Source organism: Talpa occidentalis, unplaced genomic scaffold (assembly GCF_014898055.3).
Source record: "Talpa occidentalis isolate TD23 unplaced genomic scaffold, MPIMG_talOcc4v2.1 talOcc4.12, whole genome shotgun sequence".
Lineage (NCBI taxonomy): Eukaryota > Metazoa > Chordata > Mammalia > Eulipotyphla > Talpidae > Talpa > Talpa occidentalis.
This window is the reverse complement of record NW_023601212.1, coordinates 40,601,452-40,614,211: the sequence shown is the minus strand read 5'-3', so window position 1 is coordinate 40,614,211 and position 12,760 is coordinate 40,601,452. Positions and strand designations below refer to the sequence as shown.

General features: G+C 44.5%; 1 pseudogene; it reads right to left on the bottom strand.

The window, feature by feature from the left end:
• Window positions 1-7,633: 7,633 nt before the first annotated feature.
• LOC119240002 (adenylate kinase 4, mitochondrial-like) lies at window positions 7,634-12,708 on the bottom strand (annotated as a pseudogene).
• Window positions 12,709-12,760: the final 52 nt, after the last annotated feature.

The window sequence follows — 12,760 nt, the reverse complement described above, 5'->3', positions numbered from 1 at the left end:
GTTCTGTTCCCCACTCTGTCTCTGGTGAATCCTCTCAACCCCCACACCTCTGGCCTGTACCCCAGCTCTTGTATGCATAAATAAATCTTAAAAAATACTATATTAAAAAAAGGAAGAAAATTCTGATACATACTACATTATGGATGAAATTTGAAGATGTTGTGCTCAATGAAATAAGTCATTCATGTCATTCATGTTATATGATTCCACTTATTTGAGGTCCCTAGAGGAGTGGAATTCAAAGAGACAGAAAATAAAGTAGTGGGTGCCAGGGGGCTGGCTGAGGAGACTTGGGGAGTGAGAATTTTATGGGAACAGAGTTTTAGTTTTGCAAGGTGACAAAGTTCTGGAGATGGATGTTGATGATGGTTGCATAACAACATAAATGTATTTAATGCCACTGAGTACTACTCTTAAAAGTAATTAAGAGGGGCCTCCCCGGTGGCGCAGCGGTTGAGTGCTGGGTTGCGAAGCTGTCCGCGGCCTCTGCGGCGCCGGTTCCATCCCTGGCTGCTCCCCGGCCACCAGAGGAGGGTCCCACATGGCGCGCAGACCTCTCCTGCCGCCCGCTGCTCCCCTCAGCAGTGTACTTCGGTCCTTCTGCCTGCTCTGCTCCCCGCTCTGGCTCTGGTGAATTCTCTCGCCCTCCCGCGCTTCTGACTGTACCCAGTGCATGTATAAACAAAATGAACAAACAAATAAATAAATAAATAAAACATGCCTCTATTAAAAAAAAAAAAAAGTAATTAAGAGGAGGGCCTCCTTGGTGGCACAGGCGGTTGAGTGCCGCACTGCCAAGCTGTCCGCAGCCTCTGTAGCGCAGGTTTGGCGGTGGCACAGCGGGTTGAGTGCAGCACTGTGAAGCTGGCAGCAGCCTCTGCATCGCAGGCTCGATTTGCAGCGGGCCAGGGAGATTCCCACATGGCGCGGCTGACTTCCCCGTCTTGCCCACTGCTCCCCTCAGCAATGTTTTCGGTCATCTGCCTGTTCTGCTCCCTGCTCTGTCTCTGGTGAATTCTCTCACCCTCCCACTCCTCTGACCTGTACCCCAGTTCTTATATAAAAAAAAAAAATTAAGGGCCTCCCCTGGTGGCGCAGGTGGTTGAGCGCCAGCCTCTGCAGCGTGGGTTTGATCCCGGCCGGCCTGGGAGCAACCCACATGGCGAGCAGACCTCTCCTGTCTCTCCCGCTTCTCCCCTCTGTGGTGCATTTCAGTCACTCTGCCTGTTCTGTTCCCTGCTCTGTCTCTGGTGAATCCTCTCACCCTCCCGCGCATCTGGCCTGTACCCTGGTTCTTGTATGCATGAATAAATAAATCTTAAAATGATAATAATAATAATAATAATAATAATAAAAGAAAGAAACAGGAGGATCTTTAAAAAATAAAAATAGGGCCTCCCCGGTGGCGCAGCGGTTGAGTGCTGGCCTGCAAAGCTGCCCGCAGCCTCTGCAGCGCTGGTTAGATCCCCGGCAGCCGGCGAGGTTCCCACGTGGCGCGCAGACCTCTCCTGCCAAGCCTGCTGCTCCCCTCAGCAGTGTATTTCGTTACTCTGCCTGTTCTGTTCCCCGCTCTGGTGAATTCTCTCACCCTCCCATGCTTCTGACTGTACCCAGTGCTTGTATAAATAAATAAATCTTTAAAAAATAACAAATAAATAAATAAGAGGATACTTTAAAAAAAATAATTTTCGGGGCTCCCTAGTGGCGCAAGGGTTTAAACACAGGCTATGAAGCTGTCCACAGCCACTGTGGCACGAGTTCAGTCCCCGGCCAGGGAGCTACCCACATGATGCAGCAGACCTCTCCTGGCTCGCCCGCTCCTCCCCTCAGCAGTGTATTTCAGTTGATCCGCCTGTTCTGTTCCCCACTCTGTTGCTGGTGAATCCTCTTACCCCCCACACCTCTGGCTTGTGCCCCAGTTCTTTTTTTTAAAGATTTATTTATTTATGCATACAAGAACTGGGGTACAGGCCAGAGGTGAGAGGGGTGAGAGGATTCACCAGAAACAGAGGAAAACAGAACAGGCAGATCGACTGAAATACACTGCTGAAATACACTGGGAGCAGTGGGTGAGACAGGAGAAGTCTGCTGCCCCATGTGGGTAGCTCCCTGGCCAGAGATCAAACTCATGCTGCAGTGGCTGCGGATAGCTTCATAAGTTGCATCTTCACCCCTTGCACCACCAGGGAGGCCCATCTGGTCTGTACCCCAGTTCTTGTATGCATAAATATTTTTTTTAAAATAAAAATATATATAGGGCCTCCCCTGTGGCTCAGCGGTTGAGCGCTGGGTTGCGAAGCTGCCCGCGGCCTCTGGGGTGCTGGTTCGATCCCAGGCTGCTCCCCGGCCACTGGAGGAGGGTCCCACATGGCGCGCAGACCTCTCCTGCCGCACGCTGCTCCCCTCAGCAGTGTACTTCAGTCCTTCTGCCTGCTCTGCTCTCCGCTCTGGCTCTGGTGAATTCTCTCACCTTCCCGCGCTTCTGACTGTACCCAGTGCATGTGTAAACAAACAAACAAACAAACAAATAAATAAAATAAAAATATAAAAAATTAATTTTCTTACATCATTGTTCGTTTTATACAATATTTGATTTCTCCCCTCAGGTGTAGTTCCATAAATCTCTCACCACCACATCACCTGTGAACTGTCACCACAGTCCCAACTGCTCTTCCCTCCCCTGTTCTGACTCCTATTCTTCCCCGCAAACTGTATGCCTCAGATCTATAATTTGCCTGCAAGTTTTCTCTTTTTTCTGACCCTTTGTTCAGTTTCCCTATAGTCCATGCAATATTTTTCTTTTTCCTTTTCACTTGTTTCACTTGTATCACATAATCCCTTCCAGCTCCATCCATGTTGCTTCGAATGGCACGAATCTATTTTTTTTAAAGATTGATTGATTGATTGATTGATTGATACATACATACATACATACAAGCACTGGGTACAGTCAGAAGCGCGGGAAGGTGAGAGAATTCACCAGAGCCAGAGCGGGGAGCAGAGCAGGCAGAAGGACTGAAGTACACTGCTGAGGGGAGCAGCGTGCGGCAGGAGAGGTCTGCGCGCCATGCGGGACCCTCCTCTGGTGGCCGGGGAGCAGCCAGGGATCGAACTGGTGCTGTAGAGGCTGCGGGCAGCTTCGCAACCCAGCGCTCAACCGCTGCGCCACCAGGGAGGCCCGGCATGAATCTATCTTAAAAAAAAAAAAAAAAAGATTTATTTATTTATGCATACAAGAGCTGGGGGTACAGGCTAGAGGTGCAGGGGGTGAGAGGTTTCACCAGAGACAGACTGGGAAACAAAACAGGCAGATCAACTGAGGTACACTGCTGAGGGGAGCAGCAGGGCACAAGACAGGAGATGTCTGCTGTGCCATGTGGGTTGCTCCCTGGCCAGCCAGGGATTGAACTCGTGCTGCAGAGGCTGAGGATTGCTTCATAGTGCTATGCTTAACCCCTTGTGCCACCAGGGAGGCCCGAGTTTATCTTTTTTTGATTGCTGAATAGTAGTCCATTCTGACTATATACCACATCTTCTTGATCCTGTCACCTGTTTTTAGCATTTAGGTTGTTTCCATATCTTAGCTATTGTAAATAGTTCTGCAATAAACGTAGGAATGCAGGTATCCTTTTGCATTTGTTTTTGTGTCCTTTGGGTAGATTCCTAGGAGTGGAATTGCTGGATCATATGGTAGATCCATTATTAGTAGTTTGAGGGTTCTCCACACAGCTTTCCATAGTGGTTGGACCAGATTGCATTGCCACCAACAGTGTAAGAGGGTTCCTTTTTCTCCACATCCTTAGCAGCATTTGTTGTCAGTTTTTTTTCATATGGTATCTCATTTTGGTTTTGATTTGCATTTCCCTGGTTATAAGTGATGTTGAGCTTTTTTTTCATGTATCTGTTGGCCATTTGCAGTTCCTCTTTGGAGAAATGTCTTTTTAGATCTTCTGCCCTTTTTTTGACTGGGTTCTTTGGTTTGTTTTTGTTGAGTTGTGTAAGCTTTTTGTAGATCTTTGATATCAGTCCCTTATCAGTTTTTTGGAGTGCAAATATTTTCTCCCGATCAGTTAGTTATTGTCTCTTTTGCTATACAAAAGCTTTTTAGTTTGATGTAGTCCCAGTTATTTATAAGACTATAATTTTTATTTTATTTTATTTTTTAAAGATTTATTTATTTATGCATACAAAAACTGGGGTACAGGCCACAAGTGCAGGGGGTGAGAGGATTCACCTGAGACAGAGTGGGGAACAGAACAGGCAGACTGACTGAAGTACTCTGCTGAGGGGAGCAGAGGGCAAGACAGGAGAGGTCTGCTGTGCTATGTGGGTAGCTCCCTGGCTGCCCGGGGATCAAACTCGTGCTGCAGAGGCTGTGGATAGCTTGACAGTGCTGTGCTGAACCCCTTGCACCAGCAGGGAGGCCCAAGATTAAAATTTTTACATGTATTTTGTCACAGTTTTTAAATGGCTTTTTAATTAAAGTAAGTTGAAAAAAGTTATCATTCCTTCCTTAAAAGTGACTCATTCCTTCCTTAATTGTAAACCTGAAAATAAATAAATGCTGGTTGACTGAGTTCCTAGGTCAATAATGGCCACTTGATTCATACTGCGAAAGACACAACTACAAAGCATGTGCAATAAATCTATAGGGATCTACATGAAAACATCTGGAAAGCATGAGTTTGAAGGAGAAAAGTAAGTTGCAAACTAATACAAACTAATACTAATACATGGTACTATTTATTTATGGTATTTTAAAATAGAGATTTAGAGTTGACCCTTGAACAATACAGATTTGAACTGCATGGGTCAACTGATATACAGATTTTCTTACAAACAGACAACATAAACTTATGATGTTGATAAATACAGCATAGAACCATAAATGTATTTCCCTTATGCTTTTATTTTTTTAGCATATAGTTTATTAATATTACAGTACAAGAAACCACAAAATAGTATCTAAATTTTTTTAAAGATTTGTTTATTTATGCATACAATAACTGGGGTACAGGCCAGAGGTGTGGGGGGTGAGAGAATTCACCACAGACAGAGCGGGGAACAGAATGGGCAGATTGACTGAAATTCACTGCTGAGGGGAGCAGCAGGCAAGACAGGAGAGGTCTGCTGTGCCATGTGGGTCACCTCCCTGGCCAGGGATCAAACTCGTGCTGCAGTGGCTGGGCCGCATAGTGCTGTGATTTAACCCCTTGCGCCACCAGGGAGGCCCCAGTATCTAAAATTTAAGACTTAGTGGTCACTGTATAGAAAGCATCTTTGAAATAGAAAAACAAATTCAAGATTTTGTTTTCCTGTAATAGTAAAGCTGTCATACTCAGACTAGGCACAGTTAGTATAGCATTTCTCTCAACCCCAATCCTCCATCCCCTTTACCAACTATTTATAATTTGCTTGGATCACTCACAGAAGAAAAATACTGTCAGCATCAATATTTAGCAACATTTTCAAAATGGAATTTTTTGTCTTGAGTGAAAAGCTAAACTATTCTGGGCCTCTCTGGTGGCACAAGGGATTAAGGTGCAGGACTATGAAGCTATCCACAGCCACTGCAGCATAAGTTCAATCCCACATGGCGCAGCAGACCTCTCCTGTCTTGCCTGCTGCTCCCCTCAGCAGTGAGTTTCAGTCAATCTGCCTATTCTTTTCCCCACTCTGTCCGTGGTGAATCTTCTCAGCCCCCTCCCCCATACCTCTGGCCTGTAACCCAGTTGTTGTATGCATAAATAAATAAATCTTTAAAAAAAAACCTGAACTATTCTTTTAGTCCAATAATTCCATACTGTCTTATTATTTCTATGTATAAGATATGATCTTTTAACATTTATGGAGGTGGAAATTTCCCATTTTTTATTTTTATTTATTTATTTTTTATTTTTAAAAGATTTATTTATTTATGCAAGCACTGGGTACAGTCAGAAGTGCGGGAGGGTGAGAGAATTCACCAGAGCCAGAGCGGGGAGCAGAGCAGGCAGAAGGACCGAAGTACACTGCTGAGGGGAGCAGCGGGCGGCAGGAGAGGTCTGCGCACCATGTGGGACCCTCCTCTGGTGGCCAGGGAACAGCCAGGGATCGAACTGGCACTGCAGAAGCTGCAGGCAGCTTCGCAACCCAGCGCTCAACCACTGAGCCACCGGGGAGGCCCAAAATAAATCTTTGATTTAAAAAATGGGAAATTGCAAAAAAAAAAAAAAAAAAACCTGCAATTTCCCATTTTTTAAATCAAAGATTTATTTTATTTATTTATGCATACAACAACTGGGGTACAGTTTTTGTTGGGATACAGTTGTTGGGGTACAGGCCAGAGGTGTGGGAGGTAAGAGGATTCACCAGAGACAGAGTAGGGAACAGAACAGGCAGATCTACTGAAATATACTGCTAAGAAGAACAACAGATGAGACAGGAGAGGGCTGCAGTACCATAAGGGTTAGCTCCTGGCTGGTGATTGAACTCATGCTGCAGTGGCTGGTGATAGCTTGATAGCCCTGATACTTAACCCCTGCATCACCAGGAAGGCCCAATTTCCCATTTTTTGAAAATCAGCAAAAGACTTTGGCGATTTAATTTTTCCATAAAAAAATAAGTGAATCATGGGCTTCCCTGGTGGTGCAGCGGGTTGAGCGCTGCACTGTGAAGCTGTCCGCAGCCTCTGAAGCACAGGTTTGATTCCTGGCCAGCCAGGGAGCTACCCACATGGTGCAACAGACCTCTCCTGCTTCACCTGCTGCTCCCCTCAGCAGTGTCTTTGGTCTGTCTGCCTGTTCTGCTCTCCACTCTCTCTGGTGAATCCTCTCACCCTCCCGCACCTCTGACCTGTACCCCAGTTCTTGTATAAATAAATAAATCTTAAAAAAAAAATAATGAATCGTGAGAGCCAGGCCACCAGTTAAAATGAGATCCTCCAGGGCCTCTCTGGTGGTGCAGGTGGTTGAGTGCAGTGCTGTGGAGCTGTCTGCAGCCTCTGCAGTGCAGGTTCGATCCTGGCTGGCAGTGAGATGCCCACATAGTGCAGCAGACCTCTCCTGTCTTGACCGCTGCTCCTCTCAGCAGTGTGTTTCGGTCAGTCTGCCTGTTCTGTTCCCTGCTCTGTCTCTGGTGAATCCTCTCACCCTCCTGCACATCTGGCCTGTACCCTGGTTCTTGTATGTATAAATAAATAATAAAAAAATCTTAAAAGAAAAAGTGAGGGCCTCTCCAGTGGTGCAGTGGTTGAGCGCTGGGTTGCGAAGCTGCCTGCAGCCCCTGCAGCGCCGGTTCAATCCCCGGCTGCTCCCCGGCCACTGGAGGAGGGTCCCACACAGCATGCAGACCTCTCCTACTGCCTGCTGCTCCCATCAGCAGTGTGCTTCCTCGACCTGCCTGTTCTGCTCCCTGCTCTGGCTCTGGTGAATTCTCTCACCCTCCCATGCTTCTGACTGTACCCAGTGCTTGTATGAATAAATAAAAATAAAATCTTAAAAAAAAAAAAAAGTGAGACCCTCCACAGAGTTCAGTTCCTGGTGCATGAAGGGATTCACTATCATTCCTCAGCTTTCAGGTCCTTTCCATAGTAACTATTCATATTACTTAATAGCATAAGAAGGGGAAAACAGATGTAAAAAAAAAATCAGTCTAATAAAAATAGTAGATACCAAATTCTTTCATTCCAGAATGTCAAAAATAGAAATTTTTTAAAAAATGTTTTTAATGGAAGTATCATTGGTTTACATCCTTTTCAGTGTTTGGGAATTTAGGATTTTCCCCTCAGGCATAGTCACCCCAGCATACCAAACACTGAGCACTGAAGCTTCCATAGTCCTCCCTCTGTGCTTGCCCCTCCCTCTCCCTCTGCATGCCTCAGATCTATGGTCAGTTTTCAATGGATGGTCATAAAGTTTGTCTTTGACCCTTTATTTGGTTTCTTTGCATTCCACAAATAAGTGACACCACCCTGTATTTATCTTTCTCCTTCTGGCTTATTTAGCATAATCCCTTCCAGTTCCATCCATGCTGCCCCAAATAGCATGAGTTTCTTGATCACTGAATGATATTCCATAGTGTATATATTTACCACATCTTCTTGATCTACTCACCTGTTTGGGGGCATTTAGGTTGTTTCCACAGCTTGGTTATTGCATGGAGTGCTGCAATAAATATGAGCATGCAAGATTCAAAAGGGGAGATTCTCTGTAACATGGATACAAAGAAGCTGTCACTCCTAACAAAAATATGAATTGTGGACACAACCACTCAAGGCCAGAGAAGTGACCACTGAGAGCAACTGCCATTAATCTCACTGTCACCAAGGGGTCACAATCAGAGAACCTGAGACAGGCTGGCTGGTGCTGAGGGTCAGCAGCTTTTGGGGATAGGGAGAACCAGAGTCCACCACCATCACACATAAAAAGGCTAGCATGGCAACAACATAACAGTTAAAACTCAGCTGGAGCAGCACTCTCACTGCCCACCTGTGACTATGAAGGTGCTTCTTTTCACCAATTCTCTCCCTCTGCAGGGCAGCAGCCTTCCTGCCTGTCTGTGACCTGTATCTGCAGGGACTTCTCTTCACTGACCTCCCTCAGTGGAGGCCGCTCTCCTCAAGGCCACCTGCCTGCAACCATGCAGGCCTCTCTCAGCACACCTGTCCCTTTCGGGGCAGCTCTTTCTGCCGGCTTGTGTCTGTGCAAATGTCCTATATTCTTCTGTCCCTTTCCCTAATAAACCTGGTCTTTAAAAAAAAAAAAAAATATATATATATATATATATAAACTCAGCTGGAGTTTGGGCTACACACTGTTTGAAATCCATTTCATGCTTGCTTTCCTGTGGGGGTGCTTGAGACCTGTGCAGAGACATCTTAAACAGGTGTAGGTGACTCTTCTTTTGGAAAGGTGAGGAAAGCCTCTTTATACTTATTAGTTTTCTTATCAGTTGCCCATTAAAACTAGAAAAGACACTGCAAGCTATCTCAGCTAGCTTCTAATTGGAACACGGCACACTATACATACAATCAAATGAATGACATCATCCTGGTTCTTTCACTGAGCAGATGCTAACCTTCATTGGACTCAATGGGTGTGCTCTTTTCCTAGAGAATCATGTAAACATAGGGCCAGATTTTGCTGGCTCCATCCTCCCAAATTGGGGGAGCATTCCTCAGTTCTTAATGAATTCAATGACTGACTTTGCCACATCTTTGTACTGTCTTAACCTGGTAGCAACTGCTTCAGGTTTATCATCCTCCTGCTGGTTTAATGATTCCTCCACGATGCCATCAATCCATGCACACAGGAACAGAAACTGAGATTGTATACCCTTCCACTATGAGGGTGAATTCAGCATCAACTGGGACAATCTTTGAGTGTTTCCAAATCCACATCATAGATTTTGTCCAGGACTTCAGCTTGAACTAATGTCCTAGGAAAACCATCAGGAAGCTGATGCTGATCATGCCAAATGTCCACCTCTGATATGATTAGATGTGTGATTATATGATCTGGAACTGAAACATCTTTCTCTATTTCTGCTTTGCCATATTACCAATTTCTATGTTGACCTTCGCAAGTGGCTGCTGGAGAGATGGTGGAAACAAAAGTTCTGGATGATCCTCTGGCACACGGTGTCCTTGCCCAAGGGGGTGGTCCAAGGATGATTGGGTGCAGGAATTTTGTAGCCATTGCCTTCATCAGGAGGGAGTGGCCTGGGAAAGCACAGAAAGTGCTTTTCTGTCAGTCCTGCCTCTGACATGACCCTACCACTAGAGCTTTCTCTAGTTTATTTTATTGTAAAATATAGTACATAATATAGATAATATACAAAACATGTGCTCATCCACTGTGCTGTTGGTAAGGCTCCTTGGTCAACAGTAGTTGTATTTGGGGAGAGTCAAAAGTCATACCTGTATTTTTTTACTGCATGGGGGTTGGGGGTCAGAGCTATTAAATTTTTTTTTTTAAGATTTATATATGCACACAGCTTGTGTGTAGGCCAGAGCTGTGGGGGGTGAGAGGATCTACCAGAGACAGAGTGAGGAGCAAAACAGGCAGATGTATTGAAATACACTGCTGAGGGGAGCAGCCGGCGAGACAGGAGAGGTCTGCTGCGCCATGTAGGTCAGCTCCCTGGCCGGAGATCAAACTCATGCCACAGTGTTTGGTGATAGCTTGATAGCACTGTGTCTTTAACCCCTGCGCCACCAGGGAGGCCCTTTTTTTTTTTTTTTTTAGATTTATTTTTCGTAGAAGAACTGTGATATAGGCCAGAGGTGTGGAGGGTCAGAGGATTCACTAGAGACAGAGTGGGGAGCAGAACAGGAGGATTTTTTTACTGAAATACACTGCTGAGGGAAGCAGTAGGTGAGACAGAAGTCTGCTGCGCATATGTGGGTATCTTCCCGTTCAGGCCTTAGCGATAGCACTGACACTTTACCTCTAGACCACCAGGGAGTCCCAGAAACTCTGTTCTTAATAAGCAGTAACTATTCTTAGTCTTTGTGGTACCTGGCACCCTTCGTGTTATGTTCTGTCTCTCTGAATCTCACTCCTCTAGGAATCTCAAATAAATTATCTGTCCTTTTGTGACTGGCTTATTTCACTCAGCATAATGTTTTCAGTTTCATCCACATTGTAGTGTGTCAGAATTTCCTTCCTTTTAAAGGCCGAAATCCTTCTATACAATAATGTTTAATTTCTACGCCAGGATCAGGTTACCAAGCACTATACTCACTACTGGACCTGAATAGATGCTGACACCAAGACAGCAGATTTGGAGAAAAGAAACTTTATTGCAAATCCAATTGGCAAACACCAGGAGGTAATCTCAAATCTGCCTCCCAGGTTAGGTTAGAAAAGAGATGAGGTTGGGCCTCCCTGGCGGTGGCACAGGGGTTAAGTTGCAGCACTATGAAGCTATCTGCAGCCACTGCAGCTCCAGTTCAATTCAGGCAGGGAGCTACCTACATGGCGCAGCAGACCACTCCTGTCTCACCTGCTGCTCCCCTCAGCAGTGTATTTCAGTAAATCCACCTGTTCTGTTCCCCACTCTGTCTCTGGTGAATCCTTTCACCCTTCCTGCACCTCTGGCCTACACCCCAGCTCTTAAATGCATAAATAAATAAAATGAATATTAAAAAAAAAAGAGATGAGGTTATACAAGTTTTAGGGACTAGGTTTGAAAACAAAGGAGTTAAAATTATTGGCTAAGGAGAAAGCTAAAGCCAAAGAAATGTGGACTTAGTTGAAGTTCATTGCATGAAAAAGTATGAAGAGGCTTTTCAGATAAATAAAATTATACATTTCTGTTGGCGGGCTCCCATCTTCCACCTCAGGAGCTCCTCTCATCTGCATTTGCAGTCTTCTGGCTCTAGTCAGCCCAGGGGCTCCACTGAAGGTTAGAGGTTTCTGCTTGCTCAGGATGGGTTATCTGCAGTAACAGATAGCCTCAAAAAGAAAATTAGATACCTTATTTTTCCAGTGCTATAAGGTCTGAGAGCAATTGAACCACTTAGCTGTGGATAAAATCAAGCATTTTAAACATTTCAAAATACAAAAAAATCTAAAAAGCATAAAGTAATGAAGCACCTACAAAATTTATATACAGACATCTTAAATAACATACAATTTTAAATAACTTTAAAATAATTTTTATTTAAAATAAGTGTCCAGGGCCTCCCTGGTGGCGAAGCTGGTTGAGTGCCGCACTGTGAAGCTGTCCACAGCCTCTGCAGCACAGGTTTGATTCCAGGCCAGCCAGGGAGAAGCCCACAAGGCGCAGCAGACCTCTCCTGTCTTGCCCACTGCTCCCCTCAGCAGTGTCTTTGGTCCATCTGCCTGGTCTGCTCCCTGCTCTGTCTCTGGTGGATTCTCTCACTCTCCCGAGCCTCTGACTATACCCCAGTTTTTGTATAAATAAATCTTTTTTTAAAAAGACTAAAAAATAATATTAATAAATAAGTATCCAGGCAAATTTCAGATAATTATTTAAAATGAAATTTTTAATTAAGATATTAGAAATCAAATTAAAAAGCATAAAATATTATGAACAATATATAAAGTAAAATGTAAGTATTTACATTTTTTATTTTCTTAATTAAAAATATTTTATTTATTTATGCATACAAGAACTGGTGTACAGGCCAGAAGTGCGGGTGGTGAGAGGATTCACCAGAGACAGAGCGGGGAGCAGAAATACACTGACTGAAATATATTTATATATATTTCTTTTTAAATTTTTTGCTCGTAGAACTGGGGTGTTGGCCAGAAGTGTGGAGCGTGAGAGGATTCACAGAGACAGAGTGGGGAACAGAGCAGGTGGACTGACAAATACACTGTTGCGGGGAGGTCTGCTGCGCCATGTGGGTTAGCTCCCTGGCCGGAGATCTGAACTCAGGCACGGAGGTCATGGCGCTGAGACCCAATCCCTAGACCACCAAGCAGGCGCTATTTTACAAACATTGAAAGCATTTCTAAATATTAAATTAAAATAGAATGTGTAGATTGATTTAACTTTGAAATATTTAAATACTTTAAATATTTAAGTATATTTCAATGTCAAAATACATTATAACTTAAAATATAAATTTAATTTTCAAAGTTTTAATAAATAACTGCTAAAGTAAAATTTTAAATTATATTGAAAATGCAAAAAAATACTACTCGCCGTTACCCAAACTGAGGCAGCAAGGACACCCCTCTCCCCGCCCCACCGGACCTCTCGCGCAGGCAGCGCCGTGGCCAGCCCGCGCCCGCGAAGACCCGGCACG